Genomic DNA, 12606 nt, shown 5'->3' with positions numbered 1-12606 from the left:
ACTGCACTCCAGTCTGGGCGACAGAGTGAGACTCCAACTCAACAAAAAAAAAGAAAAAAAAATTTATTGTATAGATGAGTTTTCACCAAGTTGTCCAGGCTGGTCTCGAACCCTGGACTCAGGCGATCCTCTTACCTCTGCGTCCCAAATGCTGGGATTACAGGCATGAGCCATCGTGCCAGGGCTGGACTCTTTAATAAAAGAGTATATAGAAATAGGATTTTTATTTCTCAAGCTGGTTTTTCGGAAACTTATCTTTCTATACAAACCAAGATCTTTTTTGTTTTGCTTTGTTTTTCAGGCTGTGAGTTAGGCAGATAATGCTTCAAATGCATGATTTAACTCTGAGTAGAGATTACTATATATGATTTCAAGCTATGGAATTGCAATAACATCTGTCATATGTGCAGCCAGGTCTTTTAACCCATTCAAAGGTCTTTTATGTGTTTTTCTCATTTGATCCTCACAACCATTCATGAGGTAGGCTGGGGCTGGGATGGCATTATCATCTCAATTTGACTGATGGGGAGACCAAGGAACCAGAAGACTTGCATAAGACACTACCACTTCTCAGCATTGACACACTACCTGTCTCTTGGCTTCTGGCTTTTTCCACCTAAGTGTATGGTTTTTGAAAATATGATTTTATACCAATTACTGCACTTTTAGATCAACATTATAAAAATACTTGTTTGTAAGAAATTAGCTTGCCTTTTAAGAAGCCAAAAATTGGTGTTGGCTTTTTCTTTATGACAGTAGTGGGATGAAGGGGTTTCCTTTTTGTTTTTTTGCAGCATACATAACACACAAAATAGATTTATACACTCAATATATAAAAATATACACAAATCCATATGATATCAAGTATATATATTCAGAATATATAAGTAACTCTTTAAAAAGACAAAACTAGCCGGGCTCGGTGGCTCAGCCTGTAATCCAGCACCTTTGGGAGGCTGAGGTGAGTGGATTGCCTGAGCCCGCGGGGTTCGAGACCCGCTTGGGCAACTTGGCAAGACCTCATCTCTACAATAAATAATAAAAAAAAAAAATCAGCCGGGCGTGGTAGCGCATACCTGTAGTTCCAGCTACTTGGAAGGCTGAGGCGGAAGGATTGCCGGAGCTCAGCGGGTTCAGGCTGCAGTGGCCGGGAGCGGCCACTGCACTCCAGTCTGGGCGACAGAATGAGACTCCAAATCAAAAAAAAAAAAAAGACAAAAACTATAGAAAAGGTAGACCAATGGTATGACTAGGTAACTCACAGAAAATAAACATTTTTTTGTTTTTTGTTTTGGTTTTTTTGGTCAGAGTCTCACTCTGTTGCCCAGGCTGGAATGTAGTGGCACACTCACGGCCACCACAGCCTCGACTTTCTGGGCTCAGGCGATCCTTCCACCTCAACCTTCCACCTAAGTAGCTGGAACTACAGATGTGCGCCGCTGTGCTCAGCTAATTTTTTGATTTATTGTAGAGACAAAGTCTCACCAAGTTGCCCAGGCTGGTCTCAAACCCCCAGGCTCAGGCAATCCTCTCACCTTAGCCTCACAAAGTGCTGGGACTACAGGCTTGAGCCGCCACACCCGGCCTCAGTTAATTTTTTCTTATTGTAAAAGAAATGTGTCTTCACCAAACAGTATTTGGAAATCCAGAGAAGTCTATTTTAACGATATCAGACCATGTCTTTTCATGTAGTGCACCTAATCTAAGATATTGTAAAAACTATATTTAATTAGCTGTTATCCCAGAGATAAAAGCAACAAACTTAAGCCTACAGTCAGAATTTTTTTTTCTCCCTAAAAGTTTAGCTTTCTGTAAAGCTTAAAGGTTTAGCTCATCAAGTCCTACCTACCTGGTTTTTTATGTACTTTCTCGTTTCCGGTCTTATACTTACTTAATGTGTTCACTTGGGAAGAAAGCAAACACAACAAAAAGAAATCAAGCCCTGGCTTTGTACAGTAGCTAACAGAGCATCTTAAGTCAACACAGCCAATGGAACTTGTACTGATTCAGGTAATTATTTCTGTCTGTAGCCTTTCACATCGTCTCTGCTGCCAAAACTTCCTGATACTCAGACATGAGACAATGGAAGTCCCAGCTGTTTATTGGTACAGAGCTCATCCTTCGCTTATGAAAAGAAGATGTCCCTTCCAGTCTTGTCTCAGACTTCCCACGTCACACCCTTGCTTTTGACTACGTTAATGTGGCAGCAGAGGGCATTCCTGGAGACACAATAGAGCAACTTAGTGGCCGCCCCACAGTTGGAGTTGGTATTAGGTTACCATACTGGTGTTTGTCTTGTTTTTTTTTTCATAACATGCCAGTTTACAGGAAAGTTGGGACGAGGTCAGGGAAAGTGCGCAATTGTTATCAGCTTTGCTGAGGCCACACCTGAATGAAAAGTTTGGTGCTGAAACAAGATCAGACTTGAGAGTTATTTGGAACCGAAAACAGCAAATGTCACTGTAGAAATGAGATTGCTCGGAAAGTCGTTTCAGAGGGGCCCAAAGCCCAGCCCGAGGGATGTATTTGAATGTGGCTGACACTCCTTGTGGGCCCATTCTGTGCAGCAATTTGTGCTGCACGGTCCAGGATGTGTTTCTGGAGGCCAGGCTGGCCACAGCACTGTATCCCGGCTGTTGACAGTTTGCGTCTTGGTCGCACACATGCTCATGACATGCCACTTGCTATCACACTGCTTCAGATCTAGAACAGATATCCTCCTGTTCCCGGAAGCAAATTCCACATAGCAAACGCTTGACAGAGTAGAATTAACCTAGATGCTGCTCTGTCCCCTCACTCAGGTGACATACAGATCTTCCTTAACATTTGGCTTATATTCTAGCTACTGGAACACTGACTCTTTTAATGAAATTCGTATCTGGTTCTAGGAGCTGTCGTTAGATGGAAATTATGATTGAGCCCGCAAGCAACTCTCAGATGATTTTGGGAACCTCAAGAATTAATTATGTTTAGAGACACTGCAAACTACATTGGGTCAATCTGTTTCTTCTCATTTCAATTGAATTTACCAAACATGCGTTGCATTCCTATTGAGGGCCAAGCACTGTGGTTAAAAAAATGAATGGGATGTGGTTTGTGCCCTGATCTAGCAAGTTCTGGAGCCCCCTACTTCTTTGTTTCTCATGCGGCGACTTTCTCCTCTCCCCTCAACTCCCCATCTTGGGATCCTACTTCTCTGCTTTACACCATAAGTGGGTATGTTTCTTATGCTGCAGATATACCCTCCCCACCCTGTTCCCAACTCTGCCATGGTCTCTTTCTGATTCTCAGGGCTTTGGGAGGATCAGTGTGGACATCTGGGTTGGAAAATGAGGCCGGTTGTCATTATCAAGCCAGTAGAGCCAAAAACTCGGCGTAACATGGATTTGTCAGGGGGAAAAATAGCTATGCTGTGTCCTCTGAGTTATGGGAATAAAAGTGGTTATGATTTTAATTCCCCTAAAGCATTTGAAAGGAAGGAAGAAAATAAGTAGAAGACTCCAGGCTTTTCTTCCTGTCTCCCATTTGGAAGAGTTCGCCTAGTCATCACAGACTATTCATTGGCCTGGCTACGGACGGTTGTTTAGAAGTTTTAATTTAAAATTTGGTCTGGATTTTTTCAGTTTGGACCTACAGATGAGAATCTACACTTCGAGGCACAATTCAAAGTGAGCAAACAGGCATATTTCCCAGTTTCCTGTGACTAATGGCACATGAAGAGAATCTAGTAATCACATAATTCGCTTGCCGTTACTAAGAAATCATTTTCAGAGTCCATGAAATGTGGTTTGCAACAATTTCAGTGGTTCTGCACCAACAACCTAGACTCTGGAAGACCACATTTGAAGACAAAGGCCCAATTTTCATTGATAGAGCCATGGGGAATTCTTCTAACTGGGGAACAAAGATCAGTTTAACTCATTTTCTTTGTATTTTGCTTAGAATCCAACTCTTGGACCAGGTTCAGGAAAAAAATTCCTGAAGGATTTGTAAACTTTTGACAGATCTTAGACTCTATCCAGTTCATATACTTGCCTCGATTCCATGCTGAATTTGAGAATTTGATGGATCATATATCTTGTGTAAATTTTTTGCAGCTTGTATTATTTTAAACTATGATTTTTGGAAAGACTGGGCTTTTTTTTTTTTTTTTTTGAGTCAGAGTCTCACTCTGTTGCCTAGGCTGGAGTGCAGTGGCACACTCATGGCCAGTCCAGCGACAACCTGCTGGGCTCCGGTGATCCTTCTGCCTCAGCCTTCCAAGTAACCGGAACTATAGGTGCACACTACCACACCTGGTAATTTTTTTTGATTTATTGTGGAGACGAGTTCTCACCATGTTGCCTGGGCTGGTCTTGAACCCCTGGACTCAGGCAAACCTCTCACCTCAGTGTCCCGAAGTGTTGGGATTATAGACTTGAGCCACCGTACTCGTCCGGCTTTTTATTTTTTTAAATGAGCTAAAGGGAAGTAAACTGTGAACAGTATTCATACATTTGAAAATTATTCCTGGGATATTTTGGATTGTAATAAGAGAGACTCAAGTGATCCTATATAGAAGTAAACTGGCCGGGCTCAGTGGCTCAGCCTGTCATCCCGCGCCTTTGGGAGGCTGAGGTGAGTAGATTGCCCGAGCCTGCGAGATCGAGACCCACCTGGGCAGCGAGACCTCATCTCTACAATAAATCAAAAAATCAGCCGGGCGTGGTAGCGCGTGCCTGTAATTCCGGCTACTCGGAAGGCTGACGTGGAAGGATCGCCGGAGCCCAGCAGGTCGAGGCTGCGGTGGCCGGGAGTGGCCATTGCACTCCAGTCTGGGCGACCGAATGAGACTCCAACTCAAAAAAAAAAAGTAAGCTGAAGATGAAGAGAAACTTTGTTTTTTTGTATCCAGAATTAACCTTCAGAAGATTAGCGACAAGTTGAAAATAGTTGAAGTTGAGTGATGGGTTTTTGGGAGTTTCTATTCTCTTTAATTTTTATGTGTTTGAAATTTTCTATAATAAAATATTGAAGACGATAAAATATAAAAGAAAATTAGAAAGAGGGGAGGGAAAGAAAGAGAGAAAGAGGGAGACAGAGAGAGAGAGAGAGAGAGAGAGAGAGAGGGAGAAGGAGAGAAAGAGAAAGAGGGGGGAAAAATTTAGTTTTCTCCAATTAGGTGTTAAAAAGCCACAGGGCCAGTATCTCTGAAGCCACTGAATAATAATAGGTAATAATAGCAGCCCTAGGCTGGGTGTGGTGGCTCACACCTATAATCCCAGAACTTTGAGGGACTGAGGTGAGAGGATTGCCTAAGCCCAGGGGTTTGAACCCACCCTGAGCAACTTGGTGAGACCTCATCTCCACAATAAATCTAGAAAATTTAGCCTGGCATGGTGGCACACGCCTGTAGTTCTAGCTACTTGGAAGGCTGAGCTGGAAGGGTCTCCGGAGCCTAGCAGGTCGGGGCTATGGTGACTGTGAGCTTGCCACTACACTCCAGCCTGGGCACAGAGTGAGACTCAGACTCAAAAAAAAGCAAGAAAAAAAAAAAAGCAGCCCTTTACTAAGTACTTAATAGAGAGTATGACTTTTATTTTTTAATTTTGTTTTTTGAGTCAGGGTCTCACTCTGTCGCCCAGGTTGGAGTGCAATAGCAGCAATTGATCCTCTCGCCTCAGCCTTCCAAGTAGCTGGAAATACAGGCACACGCCACCATGCTCAGCTAATTTTTTTTTTTAATTGTAGAGATGAGGTCTCACCATTTTGCACAGGCTGTTCTTGAACTCCTGAGCTCAGGCAATCCTCTTGCCTCAGCCTCTCAAAGTACTGAGGTTACAGGCAGGAGCCACCATGCCCAGCCTTCTTTTTCTTTTTTAATAGACAGGTTCTTGCTCTGTTGCCTGGGATAGAGTGCTGTGGTGTGATCATAGTTCACTACAGCCTCGAACTTGTAGATTCAGGTGATCCTTCTACCTCAGCACCCCGAGCAGGTGGGACTACAGGAGTGCACCACCATGCCCAACTAATTTTTAAAATTTTTTGTAGAGACAAGGTCTCATTTCATTGCCCAAGCTGGTCTTGAACTCCTGAACTCAAGCAATCTTCTTGCCTCAGCCTCCCAAAGTGCTGGGATGATAGGCATGAGCCATCACACCCGGCCAGAACTAAGGCTTTTCTTTACATTTAATCTTTACAACTACCCTCCGACAGAAGTAGTGTCAAGATCTAAATTTGTAAAAATATAAGCACTGAGGCTTAGAGAGTTCTGTGACTCGTCCTAGATCACACATCAATAAATGGTAGATTGTCTGCAACCAGAGTCCAGGTTCCAAAACACAGTACTCTTTTATAATTGCGTCCCTAAGAGCGAAGACGCTTGGGTGGGAAAGAACCTATTTAGAGTTTGTGAAGGCGCATTTCTGTAAGGTTACCCACCAAAGCACAATGGAGACTCTTGGGATTTTGACTGACCTCACCTTGAACCCCGCCTCTGTAGCTTATGACAGTGTGACCCAGGATGAATGGACATGACTGGGGCTCTGGCCACCTCCACTGTAAAAAGAGCACATAGTGGACACTCACTAGTCCCTAGATGTCGTTTTTCTCTTGCCTGTCTCTTCCTGTCTGGCTCTGTTCCAGAGGGTACCCATGCTATGCCAACCTTTTGTGGGCGAAGAGGCCCTACTGGATGGTTGGACTTCAGAACAGCTTTTTAGTAAAGAGAAGAAGCTTAAACATTGACCTCATCTGATATTACAATAGAGCACGGGCCTATGTGAATATTTTTTTAACCACACACAGTGTGCTTTTACAATTGCTTATGAGATGATGGTGAATCATCTTGCTGCCACTGAGTCATCCCACCAGTACTGGAAGAAAAATGAGCATGGGCTCATACGGGCTGATCTCGGTTTTCCTCAGAAGTCTGGAAGTTCTTCGGATTGATTTGACTATTTTCACATTCTTCCTATGAGCCAGAGACAGTATTGGGGTCACTGTGACATAGTCAGGGCTGTCTACTCTGAACCTAGGTGTGCAATGAGTAAAAACAAAGAACCCCAAATTGGTCATCAGTGAAAAATTAGATTAGCCAACACAAATCGTTTGAATAAAAAAAATGACTAATTGAGCAAAACAATAGCCCAGTACCTCTTATATAGAACAGACCAAGAACGTAAAGGCAATTAAATTTTCTTAGATGTGTCATGCTACGTGCTGAATTAATAAGAACACAAACAAGAAGAGTCTATGAAAACACTGGATGAAAGTTTCTAAGTGCACCATGCCTGTATCGGCAACATCATGAATCTCTGTTACTTTTTCCTTCCTCCACCCTCCACACTCACCCTGACTCCCAGTTAGGATAAAGTGTACTTGCCAGTGAGTTCTTAAATATCTGACGAAGCAAGGGTTTTCCTCAAACTCCTCCTTGGAGACATAGAAGAACTCACTGTTATGAAACAAACACTTTTATATACTTTGTTGGGCATATAAAGAAAACAATATTTATATCCAAGGGCTGCAGTTAATTTCAGCTGAAAAAGCTGGCTTACTATCATGTTGTCATGGCCTGCATAATAGGGAAGTACTTAATTCAGGGGGTTTGTATCATTCCAGGTAAAGAAGCCAGCGAAGAATTTTTTCACTTAAAACAGACTTTTTTGGCCAGGCGTGGTGGGTCAATCCCAGCACTTTGAGAGGCCGAGATGAGAGGATTACCTGAGCCCACGGGTTCAAGACCAGTCATCTCTACAATAAATCAAAAAATTAGCTGGGCATGGTGACACATGCCTGTAGTTCCAGCTACTTGGCTGAGGTGGAAGGATCACCTGAGCCCAGCAGGTCGAGGCTATGGTAGCTGGGAGCGTGCCACTGTCCTCCAGCCTAGGTCACAGAGTAAGACTCCAACTCAAAATAAATAATTAAAAAGAAAAGAAAATAGACTTTCTTCCCCCCTATAGGAAGACTCCCGTATTCTAAATCATTTATATTATAAAATAACTTTTTTTTTTCCTTGAGTAGGGACCTTGCCCTGTCGCCCAGGCTATCAGCAGTGCAGTGGCGTGATCATGGCTCTCTGCAACCTTGACCTCCTGGACTCAAGCGAGCTTTCCATCTCAGCCTTCTGAGAGGCTGGGGCAATGGGCACGTACTACTACGCCTAGCTAATTTTCTAATTTTTAAAAGTTTTTTGTAGAGACAAGGTCTCACTATGTTGCCCAAGCTGGTCTTGAACTCCTGGGCTTAAGCAAACGCAATCCTCCTGACTCAGCCTCCCGAAGAGCTGAGGTTACAGGCGTGAGCTACTGCATTTAGCTTCTTATTTACAGTGCCACTGTTAGGCATTGACAGGTTAATAAACGAAGGTGAAATGAAACATTATCCAGTAAAAGCACATGTCTCTTAAATCTTATTCAGCAATTTTAAAAGTTTAATCTTTCTGAGAAGGGAGCCTTTTAGCCATTTTGCAGAAACCATTCTCATTTGTAAATTAACTACATAATATATTTCGTCTGCAGCTTGATTTAGCAGTTCCTTACTTAATCAAATTCCTTTTAACATCACTGGGAGTTGCGTTTGAATAATTTCTTTAGACTTGGGCCCGACACAGATTTCTGAATGGGCAAATTCTAAGTGGTGGGTAAAATATGTGTCAGGTGGAGGAGGAGGAAGTAAGACCTCATAGCTTCAGAAACGAATGCACGTTTTGTTTCTGCCCTCTGCTCCCTGGGACTTACAAATAGAACAGGAGAACTACCTGTGGAGCCCACACGTTGTTATACAGAAAAGTGAGATTTTGACATGTGCAAAATCCGGAGAATTATCCTGAAAATCTGCTTTCAGAACAAACAACCCGTTAGTCAGCGGCCCTTCCGATACAGGTGGTCTCCCAGGCAGCTTTTTCTGTGTGAACAAATGAACATGAAGAGGAATCTGACTGATCCATTAGTGAATAAGCCGCTTTTGGGGAAAAATGCAAACTGGATTAAGGCTGGATTTTCTAAGAAAGAGGATAGGATCTAAGACCTGGGGACTGGTATTTGGTTTTGACGCACACAATACCCTTTCAGCAATTGGTCCAATACTGGGCAGTCGATCTGGAAAGAAGTCTAGTCGGGTCTTACCCATGTGGGATGAGGACCTGACACTAGCACGTGAGCACCTGGGCTTTAGAGTTAAGGCTTTGGGCAGGGCTGGCCCAATGTGAAACTGTGAAGACAGGAAAGCTCATTTTCAGATGCAACCCCACTCTCATTCGTGGTCCAGGCCCTCAGTAACTTCCAGTGGGGGCACCATGGTTGTTCTTTGCTACATGAGTCTGGATTGCTTGGTTGGGATCTAGATTGCAAAAGATACAAGAAAATAATAAACAAGCAACAAAAGCCACCAATGTATGTATTTATTTGCAATGATAAAGATGGTAGATGCTAATGATAGAAAACTTGGAATAGTCAATAAAGAAGAAAGAAAGTTAGTTGCCTGTCATCCATCCCTCTGAAATAATGACATAACATTTCTATATTTTATGTCTATGATACATCACGCATATTTTGGGTGGGAGTGGGGATATCACAGATGATCTTAAGATTATTTTGTATCCGCCTCCTCATTAAGAGTTTTCTGTTCCATATCTCATATTCCTTTGAGAATTTGTTGAATGCTAGAGGTACAGTTAGTTCTGTGACCAGGTGAAATATCCACTTCTAAAAAATCTCTGTGTTTTGTGTAATTATGCAATAAATACCATAGTTCTTGTGGCAAAAATGGGGTAGGAGTACAATACTCAAAATACATTGTCAGTGGCACATAAAAATAAGATAGAAACCTAATAAAAATGGCAGCACCATTGTACCCATATTAAATGGTTAAGAAATACATACAAACTACAATAAATATCGCACTATCTCTTCAAAGAAAACTTTTGTTGACTTATGAAAGCGGGCATTGGAAAGGATGTGAGTTACTGTGGAATGGCAGAAGGAGGGTTATCTGAAATCAACAAGAAGTTGTAACACTGGATGTGATGGGTGTTGCTTATTTTCCTTTTGGTATTGGCACCAGACATCACAGTTATGTGACCTTGTATAGCCTTAAGTAAATCTTGGGACATGTTTTTCTATCTTTGAGACATAGGCCTTTTTTTTTTTTGAGTTGGAGTCTCACTCTGTCGCCCAGACTGGAGTGCAGTGGCTGCTCCCGGCCACCGCAGCCTCAACCTACTGGGCTCCGGCGACACTTCCGCCTCAACCTTCCAAGTAGCTGGAACTACAGGCGTGCACTACCACGCCCAGCTAATTTTTGATTTATTGTAGAGATGAGGTCTCGCCAAGTTACCCAGGTGGGTCTCGAACCTGCGGGCTCAGGCAATCTCCTCACCTCGGCCTCACAAAGCATGGGATTATAGGCTGAGCCACCAGGCCCGGCCTGGACATAGGTTTTTTTCAGGCGTTTGTTCTTAAGAGTTATCTTTTTCATCAAAATGAAAAATTTGACCCAATGAATTGAAGAAAAATCTTCAATTAACTTCTGTCTGAGGTTGGGTGTGGTGGCTTATGCTTATAATCCCAGCACTTTGGGAGGCCGAGGTGAGAGGATTGCCTGAACCCATGGGTTCTAAACCAGCCTGGGCAACTTGGTGAGACCTTACTTCAACAATAAATCAAAAAATTAGGTGGGTGTGGTAGCACCTGCTTGTGTTTCCAGCTGCTTGGAAGGCTGAGACGGTAGGATCGCCTGAGCCCAGCAGGTTGAGGCTGTGGTGGCCGTGAGCATGCCACTGCCCTCCAGCCTGGGTGACAGAGTGAGACTCCAACTCAAAAAAACAAAAAACCCTGAAAAACCAAAAATAAAAACAAAAAAACTTGTGTCTGACAACTCAAAATTATTTTGTAACTCTCTCATCTGCACGTGCAACTTTGCTGGATAGCTGAGAGCTTTGGAAATTGTAGGGATGCTTGAGAAAACTAAAACAGCCACTGTCAGTGGCAAAAAGAACCAGTTATGCAGGGTTTGGTGATTTCCACTGAAGGTCTTTGCACATAGATAGTGCTTTCCTCTAAGCACGCACTGCCTGGCATTTTGAACCAGGATGCTTAGATAGGTTAGGGATGTTGAGTGAGAGTTTGTTTACATATAAAATTTCATAGGCGCGCTTGGTGGCTCAGCCTGTCATCCCAGCACTTTGGGAGACAGAGGTGAGTGGTTTTCCTGAGTCTGTGGGTTCAAGACCAGCCTGGGCAATTTGGCGAGACCTCGTCTCTACAATAAATCAAAAATGAGCTGGGCATGGTAGTGTGTGCTTGTAGTTCTGGCTCCTTGGAAGGCTGAGGCAGAGCGATTGCTGGAGCCCAGTACGTCAACACTGGAGTAGCCGTGAGTGTGCCACTGCACTCCAACCTGGGCGACAGAGTGAGACTCCAACTCAAAAAAAGAAAAAAGAAGTTCACAAGTGCAGAAGAATAGCAAGACACAGTCGTGAAGGATGCTCCATGTGGAGAGTTGAGGTCACTGGCATATGTCGGAGGTACATGCGGGTGTGTGTTTTGTATACTTAGAGTAAGGCAAGACCAGATAGTAGGGATCCTTAATCTTTTATCTGAGATTTTGAAATCTGTAAAGCTCTGAGAACTGAAAGGATTTTTTTGGCATTTTTTTCCCCCTTGTAACTCACTCAGCTTAGGTAAAACTTGATCCAATTTACATTCATTTTTCACCAACCCAGTTTAAGTGGACATGAGGCTCTTTTCCTTCTTTATGTCACTTAGTGCAACTACTTATATGTTTGCTGCAGAAATACTATGACATTTGATAACTAAATGCAGTCCAAGACCTCATTGGAGGTTTAAGTAATACATAGTAGAAGCAACCACCAAATTCTGAATTCTGAAACACACATGGCTCCAAGGGTTTTGGATAAATGACTGTGGATATTTAACAGCTAAAAATGGGATTCCTGTCAAGGAACACATTTACATTCTTTTTTTTTTTTGAGTTGGAGTCTCAGTCCATCACCCAGACTGGAGTGCAGTGGCCTCTCCTAGCCACCGCAGCCTCGACCTGCTGGGCTCCGGCGGTCCTTCCGCCTCAGCCTTCCGAGTAGCCGGAATTACAGGCATGCGCTACCACACCCGGCTGATTTTTTGATTTATTGTAGAGATGAGGTCTCACTGCCCAGGCGGGTCTCGAACCCGCGGGCTCAGGCAATTCACTCACCTCAGCCTCCCAAAGGCGCGGGATTACAGGCCGAGCCACCGAGCCCGGCTCCAATCTTAATTTTTTTAATTAATTTTTTTTTTGAGTTGGAGTCTCACTCCAGTCTGTGGCCCAGCCTCAAGTGCGGTGGCACGCTCACTGTCACTGCAGTCTTGACCTGCTGGGTTCAGGTGATCCTTCTACCTCAGTCTTCCAGGTAGCTGGAACTACAGGCATGTACCACCATGTCCAACTAATTTTTTGATTTATTGTTAAGATAAAGTTTTGCCAAGTTGCCCAGGCTGGTCTAGGATCCCTGGGCTCAGGCAATCCTCTTGCCTCTGCCTCCCAAAGCACTGGAATTACAGGCATGAGCCACTGCACCCGGTTCAATATCTTTTTTTTTTTTTTTTTTTTTTTTTTTTTTTT

The 12606-nt window shown here is 43.4% G+C and overlaps 1 protein-coding gene across 1 annotated transcript in view; it reads right to left on the bottom strand.

Annotated features, from left to right (window-relative positions):
• Window positions 1-12606, bottom strand: part of LOC103254936 (ribosomal protein L18-like) — a 56936-nt gene that overhangs the window by 32427 nt on the left and 11903 nt on the right. The window lies entirely within an intron of this gene.

Source organism: Carlito syrichta, unplaced genomic scaffold, assembly GCF_000164805.1.
Source record: "Carlito syrichta isolate Samal-C Ts95f unplaced genomic scaffold, Tarsius_syrichta-2.0.1 Scaffold287659, whole genome shotgun sequence".
Classification (NCBI taxonomy): Eukaryota; Metazoa; Chordata; class Mammalia; order Primates; family Tarsiidae; genus Carlito; species Carlito syrichta.
Note: the sequence above shows the minus strand (reverse complement) of the source record. Positions and strands in the feature narration are given on the sequence as shown.